At 45.6% G+C, this 24,884-nt stretch overlaps 1 protein-coding gene across 2 annotated transcripts in view; it reads right to left on the reverse strand.

The window, feature by feature from the left end:
* Positions 1-24,884, reverse strand: part of SLC12A8 (solute carrier family 12 member 8) — a 608,584-nt gene that overhangs the window by 479,540 nt on the left and 104,160 nt on the right. The window lies entirely within an intron of this gene.

The raw sequence follows: 24,884 nt of genomic DNA on the forward strand, positions 1-24,884 counted from the left end.
AACAGGAGCTCCTGTGCTGGGTTTGGACCAGGTCCCCAGCAGGACATCCAGGTGAAGGGCAAAAGGGTTTCTGATGTGGAAGCCCCAGGCTGAAGCACCTCAGTCAGGAGGTTAGTCCTGACAGCCATCAAATGCAGCTTATGGCCCGAGACCTCAGCCGCTCTCCACACCATCATTGAGTAGAAAGCCCCCTCCCCCGTAGCCACGGTAAGTGGAGAAAGAATAGCAGCATCAGGGAAGGTATCCAGACCTCTGGCTTCGCCCAGTTTCTGAGCCCAGTCCATAGGGTATTCAAGTGGAATTCTAAAGGGTCTAGCGACTCCTCCATACCCTAATTGAAGTCATACCCATAGATATTAGGGTCAACATCCAATCTGGGGAGCAGAGTCACCACTGAAGTCAGTTTCAGTGTTGGGTGACACCGCTCCAGCTCCATGTCAGAGTCGGCGATGAGTATGGGATTGAAGTCGCCCATGGGCCCAGATGATGATGGGAGCATTGACGCCAGAAGTGTTGTTGGGGAAGGTCGCAAGGGTACGACCGACACTGGTCCAAATCTGGAAGCAGATCCTTGGGTGCCCCTGGAGCAGAGAATAAAGGAACCAGCGCGGAACCTGAAGAGGGCCCCTTCTGACTGCGTGGAACCTGAAGGCGTCCCGGCAGGGCCAGACTGCCCAAAGATGAGGCGCATGGCCTAGTAAAATTCTTGTACCAGGGCAGGGCTGGGTCCAGCTCCCAGAAACCCTGGGAGGCACGGATTTGACCCAGAAGCAGCCTCTGAAGACGAAGGCCAGAATCGAGGACGCTCCTTCGCCCGCGTTACGTTGTCCAACCGACTGGGTGAAGTGGAAGAACACTTGTGCTTCTTCGACTTCTTACCTGAGTGACCTGACGATGTGGAGTCGGACGAGGAGTCAAAAAACTTTGACAAAAAGTGATAGGCCAGTGAAACAGCAACTGTAGGGTAGCTTTTCTCCGGATCTGCACGTAGGCTGGCGCGGAAAGAAAAGAATGACGTCAGCGCTCCGGGTTGGTGCCTATATTTTACTTGCGATGTCATATCCAGTGACCAAAACGCCAATGACAGACGCTGCCGATGCCACCTAACGGAGCGCAAGGTACTGTTTGAAGAAAAATCTCTGGATCCAGACTGACGCCTGGGGAAATTCTAAAGTAAGGAATCTGAAACTAAAAGTCTTTATCAGATACTACTATTAATATAACAAAATCTACAAGAAAATACAAAGACAACTATAACTAACCTCTAGACTGCCCCCTACACCCCCAACCCTCAAAACCCTTATAAAACCTTATAAAATAACTTACCTATTACAACGAACAGCACCTTATATCGACCTGGATCAGGGAAAACCGACTAAAAATGACACAAGTACATTAAAAAATAGAAGGTATCTGTAAAAATGAAACTAACAAAAAAAGACTATCTCCCCATAGAAATGAATGGAAAATGATTTTAAAATGTTGAATAAATGTATGAAAAATTTTAACACTTATTAAAGATGTAAAACTTCAGAAAAAGTGGTAACAAATGTTAAAAAATAGTAAAATATAATCTAAATAATGTAATAAAATATATAAAATTATTTAATATGTACTGAAACGTGTGATAAAATGATGCTGAAAATATGTGCATAATATGACATGTATATAAAACAATTGTTAAAAAATGTTAAATAATGGAAAAGTGGAAAAACTACAAGATAGAATACTATTTAATTATGATTTAGATTTTTTAATTAATAATAAAAAAAATAGCAGTTTTGCATTTATTTACCTATATGTAAATGTTTATTTTTAAATTGAAAATACATATGTTTAAAAATTTAAAAATATACATTAAATAAACTTTGAAAACATAAATGTGAAAAATGATGTCTTTATTTTATGCTATACAAAAATATATAATAAATGATATTATTTATTATGAACATACTAAAATTATAAAAGTAATCTCACTCCAACATAAACAATTTGTAAGAAAGTGTTGGGCACTAAAGGGGTGATATTTACAATTCCCACTCCAATCTAATCAATTTGGGGAAGGTGTTGGTCACTAAAGGGGTGACATTTAATATTACCATGCCAATCTACACCATGTTGAAGAAGGTGAGGTGTTGGACACTAAGAGCCTCATTTTGAGTTTGACGGGCAGTGGCAGAGTTTTGGCCTGCTGGCCCAGTGAGAAACTGCCCAGAACATTGACACCGGCACGTAATAGAGCCAGTGGCAATGTTGCAGTGCGTCAGATGCAACAGGACCCGTTGCGCTTTTCACTGCCTGTAAATCAGGAAGTGAAAACCACGACGGGCTGCCCAGGTGGGCCCGCACCCCGTCTCCGCCAGCCTTTGCATGGCAGTGGAACCGCCATGCAAAAGCTGGTTAACACAGGGTCGTAATCCCCAGGGCTTCAGACCCCTGGCACCGCCAGACCACCGGCCTGCGCAAATGTGGTGGTGCTGGCGGTCCGACCATGGCGCTTTCGCCACGGTCGTAATGTGGAGGCCAGACCGCCGCATTGGAGGTGGTCCGACTGACACCGCAAGTCTGGCGGTCCTAGGATCCCCAGACTCATAATGAGGGCCTAAATGGTTGACAAACACTATTCCTATTCCAATCTATACCAATTTGGAGAAGGTGTTGAACAATAAACGACTGACATTTACTTTTCCCGCTCCATTCTATCCCAATTGGGGTGAAGGTGTTGGACATTAAAGGGGTGACATTTATAATTCCCACTCCAATCTACACTAATTTGGGGAAGGTGTTGGACACTAAAACGGTGACATTTTCTATCCCCACTCCAGTCTAAACCATTTTGGGTAAGGTGTTGGACACTAAAGGGGTGACATTTACTATTCCTGCTCCAATCTAACTCTGTTGGGGGGAGGTGTTGGGACAGTAAAGGGGTGACATTTATTATTCCCACTCCAATCTATACCAATTTGGGGAAGTTATTGGACAGTAAATACTGACATTTACTATTGCCACTCCAATCTATACCAATTTGGGGAAGGTGATGGGCACTAAAGGGGTGATATTTACTATTCCCTCTCTAACCTAACCCTTTTAGGGGAACGTATGGGACACTAAAGATTTGAAATGTATTATTTACACTGCAAAGCAAAACATCAAAAACAAAGTTCTACATACTTACGGGGCTGTTATGAGTTTGGCAGTCCGACCGTCAGACTGCCAAACCCACAGGGATGAGGCCGACGTCAAGGCGACAGTCTCACCCCCTGTCGTATTACAATGTTTCCACCAGGCTGACCATTGGAAACATCGTATTATGACGTTTCTGTCAGTCAGCCTGGTAGAAACAGTGTGGCGACATTGGCCTCGGCTCCATTAGGGAGCCAAGGCCAATGCATTTACACACCAGTACCCTTGAAATGTGCACTGTCTGCATAGCAGACATTACGCATGCCAGGGGTGCTGATGGGGGGGCTGCAGTGCAGGGGCCCCCTTTTGGCCACCAGCACTGGCTTTCCGTCAGCCTTTTCATGGCAGTGGCATAGATTAGCTTGTTGGCATGCTAAAACTTCCACACAATAATGTTTAGTCACAGTGTGTGGTGTAGATCATGTAACTGCATTGCATATGTGAGCTATTGGAGTGCTTCCTAGGAAAGCCATGGATGCTCCTTTCTTCCGGGAAGAGTGTGCTCTAAGAGGTGTAGGTAGAGTTCTTTTGGCTTTAGCGTAACATCTTTGAAAACACTTAACTGTCCATCTGGTAATACTTCATTTTGATATAAGCTTTCTTTTGTGAGGTAGTGAAAAGGCAACAAATAGTTTCGTTTTTCTAAATGTTTTAGTTCTATCAATATAGAACAGAAGCAGGGCTCGAAAAATCATAAAATTGTTACTAGATCTGCAGGTCGAGTAACTTCAATAATTCACTAGACCTAACTAAAATGTACTTGATCCATAAACGGGTCTCAACTTGTGTGATCCTAGGCAAATATATATTTTTACAGAGTCGTCTTTTCCTTCATTCTCACATTAGTGCACCTTCAAATATGTGAGTTCAGCATTCCTGCTGTACAAAAACAGTTTTTTGTTTGGTTAAATAGACTAAGGCACAGATTTACAAGTGGCCTGCACCACTGATGTGTCACTTTTTTGATGCACTGGCAGTACAGGCTGCTGATCCGTATCTACAAGGCCACCCAAAACCACTTTGCATGGCTTTACATGGCCTTTTAGCTATGGAGTAAGGCAACACAGCGCAAGTCGCTATGTTGCCTTACTTTGCGTCAGGTAGGCATTTCCATGGGTGTTGCGTGGGTATTCCCACGCAACCCCCATGGATTTTGGCACATTCCCATATTTACAAGGTTTGGTAAACCTGGAAATTAGTCAAAACCCTACGCCACTTCAGCGGTGGTGTAGAAGTGATGCAACTGAGAGAAATATCTTTATTTCTCCCTGTTTTCACCTCTTTCTATGTGTGCTGCATTTTGCAGCACACGTAGAAAGAGGAAAACTCCTCTTGGGATTGTTTTTGTGCTATAAGGTGCCCCTTCCTGCACAAAAAAATCATCCCGCAATGCAGGCACCCTTGCACCATGGTGCAAAGGTGCCTGCATTGGCGCACAGCAGCACTTTGTGCGCCAATGCAGGGGAAAAGAACAGGAATGCACCATATCTCATATATATGGCACATTCCTGCCCTTTTGTTTTGATGCATGGCAGCACAGCAAGAAGGCCCTGCGCCAAAACATTAAAAAAATCTAGCCCTAAATGTATGCTCCATGTATAATAGGAATCTAGCCCACATATAGGGTATTTAGGATCTGTGACTTGCCTTAGTTTACTAATAGCATTGCCTTCAGGGCAGAAGTATTTCCCAGTTTGTTTAAACACTTACTTTCAATAAATATTTTACTAAAGCATGATGTGGTAGCACACTGTCATTTACAGATTTCCAAGGACTATTGACAAATCTTCCCACTGACTTGCAGCTTTGCTGATAAAACCACTTGGTGTATTAATAATATGTGAAAACTGAGTTTCAGAAAACATATTTATCAAATGCACATGACCAAGTAAAGTGTTCTTATTTGTTTTCATCCTATTAAAATATTGTTTTCATCACACTGAAGAACTAATATTGGTCTTTCATAGCTACTGAGATGTATTTTGAAATTTTTGTACAGGTGACTTAGTTATTTAAATGTTGTGTGTTAGGAAAAACCCACCTAGATTTTCATTTCACAGTTTTTATAGAGGGTCAGACAGGTCACCTTGAACTATCCTGGAACTCTGCAGTCAGAATGGAAAAAGACAACGTGACTTTTGACCTCTGTCTCTGAACACAGAGCAAATGTAACAAAAACCTGATTTAAAGGCACCTTTTTAACTTTCTGACCAACAGCACATCTGTTCTTTGTCTACCCGCCAGAAGGGGTGAATAGGTCCTAAAAATAGCTCGACCTGATAAAAAATGACTCACCATAGCGAGTGGTCAAGTAGATTTTTCGAGCCCTAATAAGAATTCTTTTGACACCTAATGTGTGGCGAGCCCTCTTCACAACTGATTCTGGCTGAGGGAAAAAGGCTGGCAACTCAATTGATTTATTAAGGTGAAAATCAGAAACAACCTTTGGTAGATATCTGTTCCGTGGCATTTAAAGGAACAACTTATTTTGAATGACAATAACAAAGAAACCTCTTCCATTTTGCTGCATAGCATGCTCGAGTGGTAGGTCTATAAGCTTCCTTAAGAATAGCCTTTCATTCAGGTTGTAGGTTGAGGTAACCGAATTCTATGACCTCAGGAGCCAGATCGCTGGTTTGAAAGCCTTGGGATATGAGTGTATGATTTCTCAATAGTTCCGAGTGAGAAGATCCAGCCTGTTGGGGAGCTTCTTGTGGAGAACTACAGAGAGGTCCAGTAATGTTGTGAACCATGGCTGACGGGCCCTTGTGAGAGCCACTAGTATTAGATTGAGAGATATGTGCCTGAGCTTCCAAAACCATAAATAGAAGAAGAGGGAGAGGGGGTAAAAGGTAAGCAAATATCCCTGACCAACTCATTCATAGTACGCTGCCCTTGGATAGTGGTTGTGGGAACCTGGACGGGAAGTGTGGGCATTTTGCGTTTTGTGCGGTTGCGAAAAGATCTATTTGAGGCACCCCCATCTGTGAAAGTATAGAAGGAGGACTTGGGGGTGGAGTTCCCACTTGTGGACTTGTTGCTGCATCCTGCTGTGGAGGTCTGCAAAATCATTATCTGTTCCCAGAAAGTATTCCGCTAACAGGTGAAAGTTGTGATGTAGAGCCCATCTCCAAATTATCTGAGACAGATGAGATAATTGTGAAAAATGTGCCCCCCCTGTTTTTATAGATAATACATGGCTGTCATACTGTCCCTCCAAACTAGGGCATCCTTGCCCAGCAGATGAGGTAGGAATGCTTTCAATGCTAGGTGAACAGCTTGAAGCTCTAGGTGGTTGTGCTGTGTAGCCATTTTAGCTATAGCTCCATGCACGTTCTGTTATCACACTAGGCCAGGCCGCTGTGCACTCTAACCTAGATATATTTTATTCAGCTTTATGTTATTGTTACAATAGCCACTTTTACGGTCCTGTTTTATTTTCTGTTTATCTAACTGGCCAGCATTCTGTTCTCAAACAAGACATTCTTGCTCACTCTGTGCTTCTTCCAAGGCTACAGCACGGTACATTGCCGGTGAACGTGGTAGAAGTTTAGTCTCCAACATTCGTAGAAAACACACATCCTTACATAGGGACATTTTCTCAGAACATCAGCTGTGTTGTTATAAAAACACCTCCTTGTCCCTTACACTTTAGAGGGAGATTCCAGCCAGAGAACCACGACTGTATGCTGATTGCCGAATGCTTCGCTACAGATGCTAACGCAGACTGCAGACCTTTGCTCAGTTATGGGGGATGATGTCTTCCCAGGGGAACCTGAAGGGCAGACTTAGAGCTTAACATGCAGTGCTCTATCATAGCCTAGGTAGGAGTTAGTCTATTGATCATAGTGACAATATGATAGCGTTATTTTTATGCTTCACTCTCCTCGTCACAATTTTAATACTGTCATGCTGTGTCGTCCTGGTTATTGCAGCTCACGCTTTGCTATCTAAGATGCAGTTGTTTTATTAAATCCTTATTGAAAAATATATGCCTCTATTTGTCATTTATATATGAGACTAAGGTAACTGAGAGAAACGGATGAGACCTGAGTGACCACGGCTTCCCTGAGAAACCAATTATGTCATGCGCTCAGCTGCCCAGTCATCCCTACCCTTGGTTGGAGATGAGGCACTGCTAGTAGGCCGAAGCAAAACCCGGATTGGAGCGACAGGTGTCCCCTGCAGTGAGTCTGACTTAGTCACCTACACCGCAGGCGATTCTGCCGCTCAAAATCCAGAAGACTCATTAGAATAATGAGCGCCTACGTGACAGTTGATGTGGAGATCCCAGTGTTTGGTGTCCCAGAGACCCTGTACTGTGAGAACTTACAAGTGTGCACCCCATCCCCTTAGTGATGTGTCTGTTGTGACAGTGATGTGAGGAATAGGGTCAACAAAGACTGCCTTCATAATAGGTTGTTGATGTTCCGCCATTGCAGAGAGTGATGAGTGAGGCAGTCTATCAACACTAGGGGCCAGATGTAGTAAAGAAGCATTTTGCGAGTTGCAAATAGCGAGTCTTAGCGACTCGCTATTTGCAACTCGCAAAATGTTATGCAGAACGGTGTCTCAGACACCGTCTGCGAGTCGGTATGGGGTCGCAATGACCCACCTCATTAATATTAATGAGGTGGGTCGCAAATTGCGGCCCCATACCGACTATGGGCACTCGCAAACATGGAGGCCTGCTGTAGTCAGCAGACCTCCGTGTTCGTGACTGCTTTAAATAAAGCAGTTTTTTTTTTTTAAGTGTAGCCCGTTTTCCTTAAAGGAAAACGAGCTGCACTTAAAAAAAAAAACGAAACCTTTAGTTTCGGTATTTTTTCAGGGCAGGGAGTGGTCCCTTGGACCACTCCCTGCCCTGAAAAAATGTTTTTGGGTCCAGTCACAAACTGGAAGGGGTCCCATAGGGACCCCTTCCAATTTGCGAGTGGGTTACCATCCACTTGAAGTGGATGGTAACTGCAACACCATTTGCGACCGCATATGCGGTCGCAAATGGTATTGCATACCACTAGGAATCGCAAATAGGAAGGGAACACCCCTTCCTATTTGCGATTCTGAAATGCATTTTGCGAGTCGGTCCGACTCGCAGAATGCATTTCTGCATAGGAAAATGCGATTTGCAACTCGCAAACGGCAGTTTTTGCCGTTTGCGAGTTGCAAATCCTTTCCTACATCTGGCCCTAGATCTTCTAACTGACCTTGTGGCTGAGATTACTGTTGAGCTGGGCATTCCTGTAGCGGACACATGGACAGTCGTGCATTGAGTACTTTGGCAGTGCAGGATGTCCTCACTGTGAGCTGTTGATTTGTCTGCAATTGGGTAACAGCGATTGGAAACTCTGGATTCTTGCAGGATTGGGATAGACTAATCCTATTTGTGTGTTTAGAATAGCCCGCAGATATGGCTAAATCTGTAGAGGCTGAAGGTGAGAATTTGGGATCTTGATGGTGAAGCCTAAGCGATGGAGCAGATCTATTGTAATTTGAGTGTGTGCAAGGGCCTCACGGGTACGCTATGGTACCTGTACCACACAGGAGCAGCCTGTTGCATAGTTCCCAACTCTCTTTCCAGGAATCTCCAATTGCTCTCACTATAATTATAAGTGGTCATTTGGTGAATACTCGAGGTGCAGTAGTCACCCTGAAAAAGAGGACTTTAAACTGATAATGCTTACCCCCTACCAACGACAAACCTGAGATATTTGAGATGTGCTGGGTGTAGTGGTATGTGAAGATAGGCGTCCTTGGTGTCTAGTGGAGCCATAAAGTTGCCTGCTGGAGAAGTGGGGTCACATTTTGTAAGGTGACCATGTGGAAGTGCTCTGACTGGATGTACTGGTTTAGAAGCCTGAGATCTAGAATTGACAGTAACAACCCGTCCTTTTTGGGTATTAGGAAGAATACAGAATAAACTCCTAAACCCTGAAGGCATAGATGGATGGGTTCTATAGCTCCCTTGAGGTGAAGAGATTGAACTTCCTGTTTCGGAAATGCTTTAAGTTCCAGCGATATCCTGTGAGTGAGAGGTGGAATGTTGGAAGGAGTGGTAATCCGCACCACAAAATAGCCATGTTAGATAATGTCCAATACCCACTGTTCTGATGTAATTTTGTGCCACGTGGGTAAGAAATCCTGTAAACACCCTCCAGCAGGTGTTACATGGTCAGGGGGTTAGAAGAGGGTAGTTATTGTTTGATGGAGGGTGTTGTTCCACGTGGGGAAGCACCCTTACCTCTGCCTGTTCATTGTTTTCTCTGTAGGAGCCTCAGATGTAACCTTTCAAGGAGGTTTGTTGATCCTGATTACCGGGGTAGGAGGTGGAGGCATCAGTAGAGGGCACCTTGGAACCTCTACAATAGTTTGGGTGTTGAAAGGAGCCACAGGAGTCAGTGTCTGAAGGCCCACACTGCTTTTGCCGTTTTGGTATCTTTTAAAATGTTTTCCATTGTTTGGTCTACTTGGGGACCGAACAGATGTTTCTTATCAAAAGGCATATTAAGGACATTTTGCTGCACCTCTGGTTTGAAACCAGAAATCCGCATCCATGCATGGCACCCGAGTAAGATGCTGGTGTTGATACACCTAGCTGCCGTATCAGCAGTGTCTAAGGCACAGCGTATTGAGGTATTAGATATAAGCTTGCCTTCAGCGACAAGCTTTTCCCCTCATTTTTTGTGTTCATCTTGGAGATAATGGAGCAGATCCCCCAATTTCATCCCAGTGAGCACGACTGTAACAAGCAAGTATGCCTATTGAGTTGGCTATACACCAATGATTGGTGGATTGTGCTGCAACCCTTTCCCCCACCAAACAATAAGTTTGCTTTTTTTGTCAGGTGGCGGGACATCTCCACCAGCTTGTGAGTTGGCACGCTTGCAAGCAGTGGTAATGGCAAGCGTATCTGGTGGTAATTTGTCCCTTATATAGATGGGATCGGAGGGGGTGGGCTTATACTTTTTGTCAGCCCTAATAGGTTCCTTAAAGATGTCCTTTGTGTGTCTTAACATGCCAGTTAGCATATGGAGATACTGTGTGGCAAGTGTCTCAAAGAGGAAGTCCTCTTCTAATGGCTCTTTATGGACCTGTATGATGTGAAACACAGCAGCTCTACCTCTAAGCTCCTGATAGGTTTTTGAGTCATCAGGAGAGGAGGATGGGCGAGATACAGATATAGGGTCCGTGTCCCCTGGAGGTTTGATTTCATAAATATCCCAGGAGTCGACATGTGGAGGATTCCCAAATGTGTCTTGTCCCCCACCCTGCCCAGCTGTATCACATGAGGGGACCCCTGAGCTGAAATATGTAGTGGGTCTTCTCTAGACTGAGGTGGAGAAGGTGAAGCTGGTGTGGTTGTGGAGGTGGTGGAGGAGGTGGAGGTGATGAGGGTGGTGGAGGAGGCAAAGGGCTAGTGGCCGTGTCCGACTTTTTCCAATGTTTTGGTGGTACCAGTAATTTTAGAGCTTCCTGGATAAACAGCTGTCTTTTGGGTGGTGGAGGAATCAGAGCTGAAGATTTGGAAGGCATACGTCCAGTGTGAGGCTGAATGTGGATTTGATTTTGCTTGGCATCCAGTTGCTCTTGGAGTCTATGGAGTATGGGCTCCACTGGTTTGCCGGAATTGGAACTGGAAGTCGGTTTCAAAAGTTTTGGGTCCAACCCAGGTTTTGGTTTCAGCACTGAAGCTCTGCTCAGCCTCGAAGTTGCAGACGTAGACGCCCATGTTCAACTCGGCACAGAGGGTTCAGGTAGGTGCTGAGTGGCATTCTGGTTCCGAACTGCTGGATATCAAAGGCTTTAGCTTTGATTGGTGTTACTGCACAGAGACAAAGGGCAGGTAGTCCCAACCAGCTGCTCGGTGCCATCCATAGACGCGGGGCAGTGGTGGACCGAGGGCTTCTGTATGTTGTTCTAGACTAGTCAAGTGTCTTGTGGTGGGATCAACACAGTGTTGAGGAACAGGGGGTACTGTACTCATGAATTGTTGAGCCGGTTTATCTTCCTCCATCTCCAAGTTGACTTCAAGATCAGAGCCAGAACTGCCTTCGAACAAGGATGCCTCTTCTTCCACAACTGGCATATGAATGTGTTCTTCCTTTCCTTCAACTGCTGCATGACCGAAGATATCCTCAATGCTCATCCGTGACATTTTGAGGCATTGTGCTTGACAATCTTGATGGGTTTTCTTCGAGCAGAAGAAACAGCAGGAATCGCAATCCGCTTCCCTATGTTCTGGTGACAAATACAGATTACAGACAAGGTGTTGACAGGTCCAGGAATACTTTGTGTGGCAGCATGGGTAGCAACAGAAAGACATCCATTCCATTACCAGGAAAGCATTCTCGGAAGAAAATTATGGAGAGCAAAGAGGCCCTGTAAGGGCCACGGTTGAAGCGACTCGACGTGCAATAGAGAAATGACTTGGTATGAAGTATAGAAAATGCAGTCGACAACAATACCAACAAGGGAGAAAGTGTTACACGAACCGAAAGGAGAACTGTGATGGTGTTGAACCGGAGCATGTCGAACCAGAGCACAGGCGCACATGTTCAAGCCCGACGGCTGAAAGAAAACAATCTAACAATGGAGTTGATGCCCAATGAGGAATATCACCAAGAAGAGTAACTCTGCCTTGTGATTTGAAATACTTCTTCGAAGATAAACAACTTGCACTCATCTTGACCCAAAACTAGATTGCAGGAATAAGCAACGCATGTGTATCTACAGCCGTACATGCCTCGAACATGCAGAATTCAACAATTTAATGATTTATACATGATCTTACTAAAAACAGAAATAAAAAAAATATATAGAATCAAACACACCACAATAAATGACATACTAATGAACACTTTCAAGTGATATTACACACAGTGAAATTTTCTAAATCAATATTTTACAACAATATTAAAAATAACACTTACAACTATATTTTTACCTTCCATAGTCCTGCTGATGATATTTTTACCATCCTGATATTCTTGACATAATATTTTTGCATCACAATATTTTGTTTCCAATATTTTGTCCAAACACCATCTGGGAGTAAACTCTCCTCATTTACTTGGATCTTTATGTTTTGAGTGCCGTGTTCCTTTATATACCTAGGTTGTGTGATATGATTATTCAACTAGATATGTTTTATTGGAGAAATGTGCTCAGAGGTAAAACAAACTGCTTATGCATTTCTTGAGTCAATAACCTGTACTCCGCCATCAGTGCGCAGTATTCAGAATGTGCTGTTTCTGGCTGTGTGCAATGAACACTTCTGTCATATTCCATCTAATGTTTTCTTTTGCTGTAGAAGTCTATGTAGGAGGCTGGCTCAGTGTATGGTGTACACCTATGTTGTGGCATCCTATACTGAGTCCAGGCAACCCTTAGTGACAGTGTTTAGGTGTTGAGATAGCAAAAGCTCTCCAGAGGTAGCTGTGGTGAGCAGCTAAAGCTTATCTACGAGGAGTGTAAAGCACTTGCAATACCACAATAGTCAGTAGCCAACCACAAGAAAGAACCACACCAGGTATTGCAAATATAAAGGTTTCTTTATTACAACACTGTAGGGTAATCTAACGGACAAGTTACTTACCTTTTGGTAACGCCTTATCCGGTAGAGACACAGACTAGCCGCAGATTCCTTATCTTAGAATTCTCTAAGTTGCGAGTTGGTAGAGGACGTCAAGCAACTCCGTAGCGACGTTGTCCGTCCCCGGCACGAGACACGGAGACACATGACTGACATGGTGAGAAGATAATGTACATTACCCACAATGAATAGATGATGGACATATCAACAGAGGATATAATAAGACAAGACTGGAAAGTATGGTGGTAGTGACCACAACAAGTGAGGCAGGCAGAGCTGCCAATAAATAATGGAATGAAAAAGGAACAATGTGTAGAGATTAAACTGGAAAGAAGTCACAGGTAACAATATTGGTACCAGAAGGACTAGAGTAAACGTGCTAGGGACAGATGTATCACTGTTGGAATAGATAATCCCAAAACAGAGAATACGTGTGAAGGAACACATAAACAGAAAACTGAAGGACATGATGCTCTCTGGTAAAGTAACAGAACACCATAAAGTGTACAAAGACGAACAGCAATGGGTGACCTAGAACAGCTAGGAGAAACTAGCTCTAGAATCCAAGGGGACAATAGACTTGGAAGGACAAAGAATGTCCAGCTCCAAATTTGCAAGAGCACATGTAAACCATAGTCAAAACAGAATACCATAGGAGGGTTGGAATTAGAACCCTCTCGTGGAAATGGTATGGCATTAGGTAAAAGAACCTAATGTCACCTTGTGCTCTTAATACAATGAAATAACATGACAGAAAAATGAAGGGGAGGAATAAACACCCTTCAAGGAAAACGGCAATGAAGAGGAAACAAAGGTGGCCATCAAGGGTAACAGAAGGCGGAATAACTATCTGCTAAAAAAGGCCAACACAACTGTGCAGCACAGAAGTACTGGTGGACAAGATGAATCACAAGAGAAGAAAACCATTGAAGGGGAAGCAAAACAGCTGTGGAAAACCTGAATGTAAAACCAGGGCAGAAAAAAGCAAAGAAATTAAAGGTGAGGCAAGTCAACAGAAAGACCTAGAATAGAATCCCACCTCTTAGGAGTGAGGGTCTGATAGTGACCATGAGGCCACGGAAAATTCTTAGATTTAGAACATCAGGATGCTAAAGACCAGCAAAACAAGTCAATCTCTGGAAAGGACCAAAGTAATCAACCTTAGAAACCTTTATGGTTAGAAAAGAAGACACCTAGTGGACATGAAAAAAACAACATTCCCACCCCTGAGCTACAATAATTGTAATGGCTGGGGAGAAAACTTAGGAAAAAGTACATGTAGATATGTGACCAGCTAAGAAAGAAGCATACATTGAGGGAAATAACCCCCAAAGGAGTGTACAAAAGGTTTAAAACAGAAGGAAGGAAAACTGGCACAGTCATATCTAAATATCAGAGAGTGTATGTTTAGGAGGCTGGCCTGGCTTGTAGTGGGTACCAAAGGTACTTACACCTTGTGCCAGATCCAATTATCCCTTATTAGTAGAGAAGAGGTGTTTCTAGCAGCTTAGACTGATAGAAGGTAGCTATGGCAAAGAAGCTTAGGCTGAACTAGGAGACATGCAAAGCTCCTACTATACCACTTATATCATATGCACCATATCATAAGAAAACACAATACACAGAGTTACTAAAAAATAAAGGTACTTTATTTTTATGACAATATACCACAAGTATCTCAGTGAGTGCCCTCAGTAAGAAGGTAAGTAATATACACAAGTTATAGGTACACAAACCCAAAACAGGTAAGTAATAGTAAGAAACGTAATGCAAACAGTGTAGAATTACAATAGGTTGCAATAGGCAAGCATAGGTATAGGGGCAACACAAACCATATACTCCAAGAGTGGAATGCGAATCATGATTGGACCCCAGACCTATGTGAGCTTGTAGAGGGTCGCTGGGACTGTAAGAAAACAGTCAGGGTGTCCAAGATACCCCACCCCAAGACCCTGAAAAGTAGGAGTAAAGTGCACCTACTACCCCAAAAGAGCACAATAGTCGTGATAGGGGGATTCTGCAGGAAGAACAAACACCAGCAGTGCACTGACAAGGGATTTCCGGACCTGAGGACCTGCAAGGCAAGGGGACCAAGTCCAATAGTCGCAACAGTGTCCAGGGGGGCAGAAGCCCAGGAAACCCCAGATAAAGGTGCAAGGAAGCTGCCTCCGGATGGAAGAAGCTTGGAGTTCCGCAAGAAAGAAGAGGACTAAGAACTTCTCCTTTGGAAGGCAGATGTCCCACGTCGCGATGAAGCTTGCAGAGGTGTTCCCATGCAGAAATACCGCAAACAAATCCTTGCTAGCTGCAAGGGTCGCAGTAGAGGTTTTTGGGTGGTGCTGAGGACCAGGAAGGACCAGGATGTTGCCTTTTGGAGGAGGAGACAGAGGAGGTGCTCAGCAACTCAAAGAGGCCTCACAGAAGCAGGAAGCACCCGCAGAAGTACCCCAACAGGCACTTAGAAGAAGAGTGAACCGGAGTCCACGCGAAGTTACAAAAGGGGGTCCCACGACATCGGAGGACAACTCAGAAGGTTGTGCACTGCAGGACGGAGTGCTGGGGACCCGGGCTAGGCTGCGCACGAAGGAAATCCTGGAAGAGTGCACAGGAGCCGGAGCAGCTGCCAATCACGCGGTACACAGCTTTGTAGTCTAGCGTGGGGAGGCAAGGACTTACCTCCACCAAACTTGGACTGAAGAGTCACTGGACTGTGGGAGTCACTTGGACAGAGTTGCTGTGTTCCAGGGACCACACTCGTCAGGATGAGAGGGGACCCAGAGGACCAGTGATGCAGTCTTTTGGTGCCTGCGTTAGCAGGGGGAAGATTCCGTCGACCCACAGGAGATTTCTTTGGAGCTTCTGGTGCAGGGTGAAGGCAGGCTACCCCCAGAGCAGGCACCACCTGGAAACAGTCGAGAAAGCTGGCAGGATTAGGCGCTACAATGTTGCTGGTAGTCATCTTGCTACTTTGTTGCGGTTTTGCAGGCGTCCTGGAGCAGTCAGCAGTCGATCCTTTGGTAGAAGGTGAAGAGGGAGATGCAGAGGAACTCTGGTGAGCTCTTGCATTCGTTATCTGAAGAATTCCCCAAAGCAGAGACACTAAATAGCCAGAAAAGGAGGTTTGGCTACCAAGTTAGGAGGACTGGCTACCAAGAGAGGTAAGAGCCTATCAGAACGAGCCTCTGACATTACCTGCTGGCACTGGCCACTCAGAGCAGTCCAGTGTGCCCCCAACACCTCTGTTTCCAAGATGGCAGAGGTCTGGGACACACTGGAGGAGCTCTGGGCACCTCCCCTGGGAGGTACTGGACAGGGGAGTGGTCACTCCCCTTTCCTTTGTCCAGTTTCCTGCCAGAGCAGGGCTGGGGGATCACTGAACCGGTGTAGACTGGCTTATGCAGAGATGGGCACCATCTGTGCCCATCAAAGCATTTCCAGAGGCTGGGGGAGGCTACTCCTCACCAGCCCTTCACACCTATTTCCAGAGGAAATCCTTTGTTCTGCCTTCCTGGGCCAGGGCTGCCTGGACCCCAGGAGGGTAGAAACCTGTCTGAGGGGTTGGCAGCAGCATCAGCATCAGCTGCAGTGGAGATCCCGGAAAGGCAGTTTGGCAGTACCTGGGTTCTGTGCTAGAGACCCGGGGGATCATGGAATTGTCCCCCCAATTCCATGACCTAAGACATGTTACATGGCCATGTTCGGAGTTACCACTGTGACGCTATACATAGGTAGTGACCTATGTATAGTGCACATGTGTAATGGTGTCCCCGCACTCACAAAGTCCGGGGAATTTGCCCTGAACGATGTGGGGGCACCTTGGCTAGTGCCCACACACTAAGTAACTTTACACCCAACCTTCACCAGGTGAAGGTTAGACATATAGGTGGCTTATAAGTTACTTATGTGCAGTGGTAAATGGCTGTGAAATAACGTGGACGTTATTTCACACAGGCTGCAGTGGCAGGCCTGTGTAAGAATTGTCAGAGCTCCCTATGGGTGGATCAAGAATGAGAAGAATGTAGCAAATAGGTTACCCTAAAATGCTCGAAAGGGCCATGGTTAAACCCAATCTCCACAAAAATAGAGATTGTAGGCAACCACATAAAGGTAAAATTAAGGAGAGGCAGACTTTGTCTGAAACCACCATACGTGGTAAAAATATGTGGAGTGGATCCACAAGTTTGGAAGGTTAAATGATAAGAAGGGCTCTTGACCATGCCTCAGAAGTAGAGCTCCTACTCTACGTGGCTTTATGACCACAGAACCAAAACGGTACACAGCACCACCATTGCAAGGAGAAAAGTCCACCATATAAGGTAGCTAAATTGTAAGAAAAATGCACCTTCAAAAAGCAGGAGTACACTCTGGAGTTAAGGGAAATCCAGAGGACTATATCAACTGTAAAAAACAACATAACAGCAAAAGGTGTGCATGAATAGAAACATACCCGCAAGGACACAGAATTCCAATACAGCATGCAAACGTGTAGGTGAGTGGGCTCAGAGGAGAATGTAATATTAGTTCCCAGTATGAGATTCTCTAAAGTGGCGCAAAACGGAATCTGCGTTTGCACCAAAAAGAAATTTGCCATCAAATGACATGTCATGCAAAGAATCACTTATTGAAGCCGAAAAATTAGAGGGTCTTAGCCAAGCCCTTTGTCATAGTGCAACCGATGCAGCCATCAGTCGCCCAAAGGAATAAGTGGTATCCATACCAGAGCGAACCGTGAGTTCAGCCGCCTGCTGACCATCCAATAATTAAGGACAGTTTGAGCTTCCTCAGACAGAGTTGGTAACAAGCGCTCCACTGAATCACATAGAAAATGGGTGAAGCAAGCTAGCACACAGGAGGTATTAGTGGAACATAAGGCAGCACTAGAAGAGGTGAACATTCTCCTGCCAGAAGCATCTAGCTGTCTGGCTTCCCACTCTGGCAGGAAAGGAGGGATCTGCATCACATCATGTGCAGCCAAAGCAGTTTGCACCACAAAACTCTGAGTGGTTGGGTGGCGGCAAAGACATAATGAATCTTCCTGTGCAGGCCGGTGTCTGTGGAAGATAGCACGGTCTACAGGGAACCCGAAACAGGCTGGTTCCAAACACCCAAGAGGATGTCATAAAGAACTTCACAATGCAGAATGATCGATTCAGTAGAAGACTGATCAGGATGTAAATCTAGTAACCGATCCGTTGATAATTGTACAAGAGGAAGCTGTGAGTGCAACACATCAGCCACCCGTCGTAACATGTCTGTGAAAAAAGAACTTGCCTCAGTCGCCAAACCAGGGGACGTAGTAGACTGGACTCCGGCGAGGAATCAAGGCCCCCCGCATTGGCTAAGTCAAGCACCCAATCCGATTGAGAAAATGGAATGGGGCCTGAAAAAGGACCGCTCCCGGCATTGGTGTACAGGGGTATGCCTCCTCTGAAGCAGCGTCTTCTGACTATGGAGAAATTACAATAAGGGTGTCGAGCGAAGTAGAGTGAGCCACAGGCACCATGGATGGTGTTGGTATTACAGGATCAGGTGCAGATGATGGTGGCTGCAAGAGGCCGTCCATCGGCACCGATCTGACTCCAGAGTTTAAGTCGAGAGGCAGAATGGGCACCGTGGAGGAAGCCTCCAGTGGAGACTCCGTGAGAGCACTCGCCACCTCCTTAGCGCCTGAAGGCGCTCCAGAGGGAGGGGCAGACCCATAAATAGTATGCAATAATTACAAGGTACACTGTTCCAAAAATAAGTAAACTGTCGTCCTAGGGGACCACCGGTCTCAGGAGCGAGAGCCCTCAAGCATCACAATGGATGACTAGCATCATCATCGGGAATTGCTCCTCACCAGGCTGGCACTGCAATGCCTGGCGGGAACCCCAAACGGGGGGCTCTAGACCATATTAATCTAATCGTGACTGGTGAGATCTACTATACAGTCTAAGATGCTTACATTCAGGCACCAGTAAACAAAAAAGAGGTCAACAGATAGTTAAAATTGGTTATTCATCTCATAATCAACATCATAATTTAATCAGTATAATAAGGATGAAAACCAAGATTAAAACCAAAAAGATTGAAAGTCACACATAGAGTATAATGCTCAAATACTTTCAAAAATCAATACAATCTCAGAGGACTCCAAATATTATAGGATCTCTAAGTTCAGGTCGACACGTTTCGTGTCTAGCGGTCCAGCCAGATCCATTGACGCTTCATCAGGACCAAACACTTACATAAATAGATAACCTCTTCATAAGACAAAAAGAAGAAACACCTCTAATTAGGGTGGATAAACCGGTCACTTACATTAAAGTACACTGGTTAAGTCAGGTCGCCCATCCCTAAATCAAGAAAGGGCCCCTTGGGAAGCACATTTCTGGGACTCAGATTGTCAAGTTATGTCGCTGGTCCAATGCTGTGGACCTACCCTCTGGAACGGTGTCCCGAAAAAATAGTATGCACAGATCAGTAGTAGTCCCGCATTTGGGTCAGAGTTGCCTCAGTGCCGGGATATGGCGGAAGGGAAGAGGTCGACTACAGCGTAGACTCCACTTGAGGAGAGGTGCACAGGGTGGTGACGTCGAAGGAAGCGACTTCACCCAGGAACACTTTCTTGGGATGCCAATGGACCAGGGGACGTCGTAGGAGCCGTATGCAACCGACTTCGAGAGCGCTCCCTGGCCCACGAGGAAGAAGACGGGCTCTGGCGCCTCAGATAGGAAGACTGTTCCGCCAGCGTCGCCAGTAGCTTAATCCGACACTCTCCCAAAGATTTGGGCTTCAGCCGATGACAGGAGTCACAATCGTCGGTGTCATGCTGTGTGCACAGACACCACAAACACACCGAATGTGGCTCCGTCACCGACGTCTGTCGAACACTGTACCTGCAGGGCTTCTTAAACGCTGAAGGCATATACACTACATATAATGGCAAATTACAGAAAAATACCCTTTAAAAACACGGTGAAAGGACCAGAGGTATTACTAGACTCTGGATCTGCGTTGCTGCATGGAAAAGAAGAAACTGACGTCAGCGCGTCGGGGGAGGGACTATATGGACTCTGCTAAGGTCATGTCCAGGGACGACATCGCTACGGAGTCGCTAGACGCCTTCTGTAGACCCACAGAGGTACTAATGAGGAAAAGTTTCCAGATTCAGTCTGACACCTGGGGAGAATTCTAAGATAAGGAATCTGTGGCTAGTTGTCTCTATCTGTCACGCTGCGGCCGCAAGCACGGGCCGCCGCGGCGCAGCACTCTCTGAATACCGCGGTCCTCAGGCAAGCCGCGGGGGAAGCCGCGGCTTGCAGGCGGATCGCGGGAGAAGCCACGACGCAGGTCAGGGGTCGCGGCACTCGCCGCGCTCCCTTCTTTTGCCTCGCACATCAAGGGCAGACACGGCAGGGGAAGAGACTCAGAGTCGGGTCTCGAACCTGCCGCGTACAGCGCATTTAGTGCGCTGAACATAATTAAGGTGCATTTACATAATCCTTTACATGCAGAAACCCTCTTGGCACCTACTTACCGGTTACAAGGGCAAAAGCCGATTGCATGCACATGATTTCTTTTTATGCATGCTTCCTCCTTTCCCAGCATGCTGTTCACATCCTCTCTTCCCTGCATGCATTGCTTTCCTTTTTCTAGGCACATATTTCCTATCATTTAACATGACCTGTTCCCCAATCCAAGATGGTGGTATTTCTACTTCCTGTCTATGGGTATATAAGGGGACTTTAACCTCTTTCTCATTGCGTTGCAACACTCCTTTGGTGATAGTCGCGCTCCGGCTGGTTTCTTCCTATGAATCCAGTATTTCCTGACCTATCTTCGTTTCCAGTCTTCCTGTACCCTCGGATCTTCAGCTCTAACGCCTTGGTGTCCTCCTTCTGTTTCAGGGAGTTCCTGTTGGAGGTGTTTTACCCTATTGGGGTTTTTCCTCTGGGACTCCTTCTGGAGGGCACGGACTGTAGTGGCTTGCTATTGTCAACAGCACCGTGGCTACCGGAAGGGGTCACCCCTACCTCAGCAAGAGCAGAACCTGCCGGAACCGGGGTCATTCCCCAACCCTCCTCAACTTCGACGGTAAGCCCATTGAAAACCGTGACAGATTGCAACGCCCAAAAATCCAGTTGCAGTCCGGAACCATGGATAATCCAGTGGCAAATACGGAACCCACGAGTCAGACCCTGCTCATGACGATTCAACAACAGGCTCAAGAACTCCAACAGCTACGTACTGAAAATACCGTCTATCGACAAGCCTTTGCATCCAGGACCACTGATGTACCCTCAGTAGCTGCCACTACACCTCGTTTCTCCGGGGATCCTAACAAATTAAGAGAATTCCTGGATGCCTTGATGGTTTATTTTGCCTTTCGGCCCTCGCAATTTGTACAAGACAAGACCAAGGTGGGGTATTTGATTAGCGCCTTATTGGGGCCAGCATTGGCTTGGGCCACACCTTTAGTGACAAGAAATGATCCTTGCCTGTCTAATTATTCCATCTTTGTCACTACTTTTAAACAGATGTTTGAGCGCCCTGGACTCGAGGCTTCAGCAGAAGAAGCTCTTTGTGAAATCCAACAAGGGAATCAAGATGTATTACAATACATCACCCGTTCCAGACAATTAGCAGCGGAAACATCCTGGGTGGAACGTACCTTGGTGACACTGTTCCGCAGAGGTCTCAGAGAGGACATTAAGGACGAACTGGTGCACTCTGCTAGAATAGAGAACCTTAAAGGATTGATGGATCAGACTCTGACGATAGAATATCGGTTGAACGAACGAAGAATGGAGAAAAAGAAGAGTCGTTTGCCATCTCACTCAGTGACGTCTCGCACCTTCTCTCATCGTACCGAGGAAGTCCGTCCTGAACCTAAGGGGACTACCGAGGAAGAGCCAATGCAAATTGATGCAGCTCGAGGACCTTTATCAGCAAGTGAAAGAGAACATAGACGAAGGAAGGGGCTTTGTCTATCTTGTGGTGCAGCTGGTCACCTAATTCGCACCTGCCCCATTCGTCCAACCAAGCCTGTGGGAAACGCCTACTCCCGTCCTCAGTGAGAAGGGTGAGGACGGGATATCTTGAAATACCTTCCATTTGTTCTTCCAGGGAGGAAGGAACTGCTCTTTTTCTTTTACCAGTTATCCTTCATTTAACTGATGGCCGGGAAGAAAGAACCTTGGCTTTATTGGACTGCGGAGCCAGTGGCATCTATTTAGATGAAGCATGGGCCAAAGAACGACAGATAGCACAAATACCTAAGGAAGTACCAGAACAAGTACACACGGTGGATGGATCACTCTTGGCCTCAGGACCCGTACAATATACCACCCCTACCTTCTGTCTACAGTTTGGGAAACACCAATAAAATCTTTCGTTTGATTGAATTTCATCACCACACCACGTCATGATCCTGGGTATTCCATGGCTCACACGGCACAACCCTTACATCAACTGGGAAACAAGAACTATTTCTTTATCCTCGCACTTTTGCCAACACCACTGCTATCTCGCAGGGGATTATTGGTCCCCAAAAGGTCTCTTAGCAGCACCCCCTAAGGTGGGATGCTCTATTAACGTCCTACAGGGAGTTCCCAGGCATTATCAGGCATATGCCGATGTATTCCAGAAGCCACAAAAACCTGAACTGCCATCCCATAGAGAATACGATTGCGCCATTCCTTTAGAACCAGATACAGTGGTTCCTTTTGGGCGAATGTACTCTCTCACAGAACCTGAGAAGCAGATTCTTAAAGAATACCTTGATGAGAACCTACAGAGCGGGTTGATTGCTCCCTCTTCTTCACCTGCAGGGGCTCCTCTCTTCTTTGTGCCTAAGAAGACTAAAGATTTGCGTCCCTGTATTGATTTCAGAGGATTAAACAAGATCACTATTAAAGATCGGTACCCGTTACCCCTCATTAAGGACATCCTAGAAGCAGTCAGAGGGGTGAAGAAATTCACCAAGCTGGATCTCAGAGGAGCCTACCATCTTCTAAGAATTAAAAAGGGTGATGAATGGAAGACCGCTTTTAGAACACCCTTTGGTCACTACGAATATCGAGTAATGCCATTCGGACTCACCAATGCCCCTTCCATTTTTCAAAGGTTCATGGATTCCATCTTTTCCGATCTTTTGCAACAAACAGTGGTGGTGTATCTCAACGACATTTTAATCTTTTCTGTTCATCCAGAGGAACACTCTAAGCATGTTCGCCAAGTTTTAGAGAGACTCCAACAACACCATTTATTCTGCAAACCTGAAAAGTGCGAGTTTGATCAGACGGAAGTCAAATACTTGGGATATTGCATTAACCAAACTGGAGTTGCCATGGATTCAGACAAGGTGCAAGCTATATTGAATTGGCCATCTCCTTCTTCCATTAAGGAGACTCAGTGTTTTTTGGGATTAGCCAATTTCTATCGACAATTCATAGCAGACTTTGCCCAGAGAACCAGCTACATTACTCAAACCCTTAAAAAAGATCATCTAAAGAAGGGCTTTTGTTGGACACAAGACGCAGAGTTAGCCTTTCAGGATTTAAAGAAAGCCTTTATTCTAGCCCCTATTCTACGACACCCAGACACCAGCAAACAATTCATTGTTGTCGCAGACGCCTCAGAAAGAGCCATTGGGGCTGCCTTACTGCAAAAACAAGACAATGATGATTTAGAACATCCCGTATTCTACCTGTCACACATTTTATCCGATTCCGAGCGGAACTATTCCGTGTTAGAACGTGAATTACTCGCCTTAAAGACCGCATGCACAGAATGGAGACACTTTCTGATCGGCTCAAAAGAACCTTTTGAAGCCCGGACAGACCACAGAAATCTACAGTGCTTAAGAAACTTTCAGGTCAGAATAGCCGGCAGGCTCGATGGGCTTTATTTTTCAGCCAATATGACTTCTATATCACTTACATCCCTGGTTCTCAGAACATCCTGGTGGATGCCTTGCCCCGAAGTTACCCTGAGTGCAGCGATTCTACTGTACAGAACCTATTTGACAATAACAAGATCATTGGGGTAGTACAGACTTTTTTAGACCAAGTCAAGTCCGAATATGCCCGTCTAGAAGAGACAGAGCTGAATAAGTTGCGTCCGCAACTGCATGTAGATCAAGGCTATTATTATCATGATAAGGCCCTGTTCTTACCCACTAACATAGTACAGAGTGAAGCCTTACGTATGTGCCATGATTCCCCCATCGCAGGTCATCGAGGAATGAAAGCTACCCATGAACTTCTGCTTCGCTCCTTTTGGTGGCCAACTCTCAAGACAGATACTGAGGAATATGTATCATCTTGTCCTATACAGTATGTGCTCAAGCCAAGACACCCCGTACTAAACCAGTAGGATTACTTTGCCCACTACCAGTTCCCCCAGGTCCATGGCACACTATCTCCACAGATTTCATGTGCTCATTACCCTCTTCAATGGGAAATCACGTAGTAATGGTAACCGTGGACTCCTTCACCAAGATGGCTCACTTCACGGCCTTAAGAAAGTTACCAACGGCAAAAGAATTAGGTCAAATCTTTACACAAGAAATCTTTCGACTTCATGGATTACCACAGGTCATTATATTGGATAGGGGTACTCAATATATCTCTCGATTCTGGAATCAATTCTGTAAGACATTGGGAATCAAAGTGGCCTTATCATCTGGGTTCCATCCTCAAACCAACGGACAGACGGAACGACTCAATCAAGGTCTCGAACAATATTTACGTAGCTTCTGCAATGCTACACAGAGTAATTGGGCTACCTATTTACCGCTTGCAGAATTCTCCTATAACAACTCCATACACAGCGCCTCGAAGGTCTCTCCCTTCTATGGCTCCTACGGTCTCCATCCCAAGGCCTTTCCAACTCCCCTGAGAGATAATTCCGATCTTCCTGCCATTTCCTCCTATGTTCGACAGCTACGGGGTGTCCAACGTGTTATCCATTCCAACCTTGTGGCCACTAAGTTCCGCATGAAAAGGATAGCAGATAGGAGACGCTGTGCGGCTCCTCAATATCAGGTCCATGATAAAGTCTGGCTCTCCTCTAGATTCCTACCTCTCCGACTCACTCAGAACAAATTCAAACCCCGCTTTTATGG

The sequence above is a fragment of the Pleurodeles waltl genome, chromosome 3_1 (assembly GCF_031143425.1).
Source record: "Pleurodeles waltl isolate 20211129_DDA chromosome 3_1, aPleWal1.hap1.20221129, whole genome shotgun sequence".
Taxonomy (NCBI): Eukaryota; Metazoa; Chordata; class Amphibia; order Caudata; family Salamandridae; genus Pleurodeles; species Pleurodeles waltl.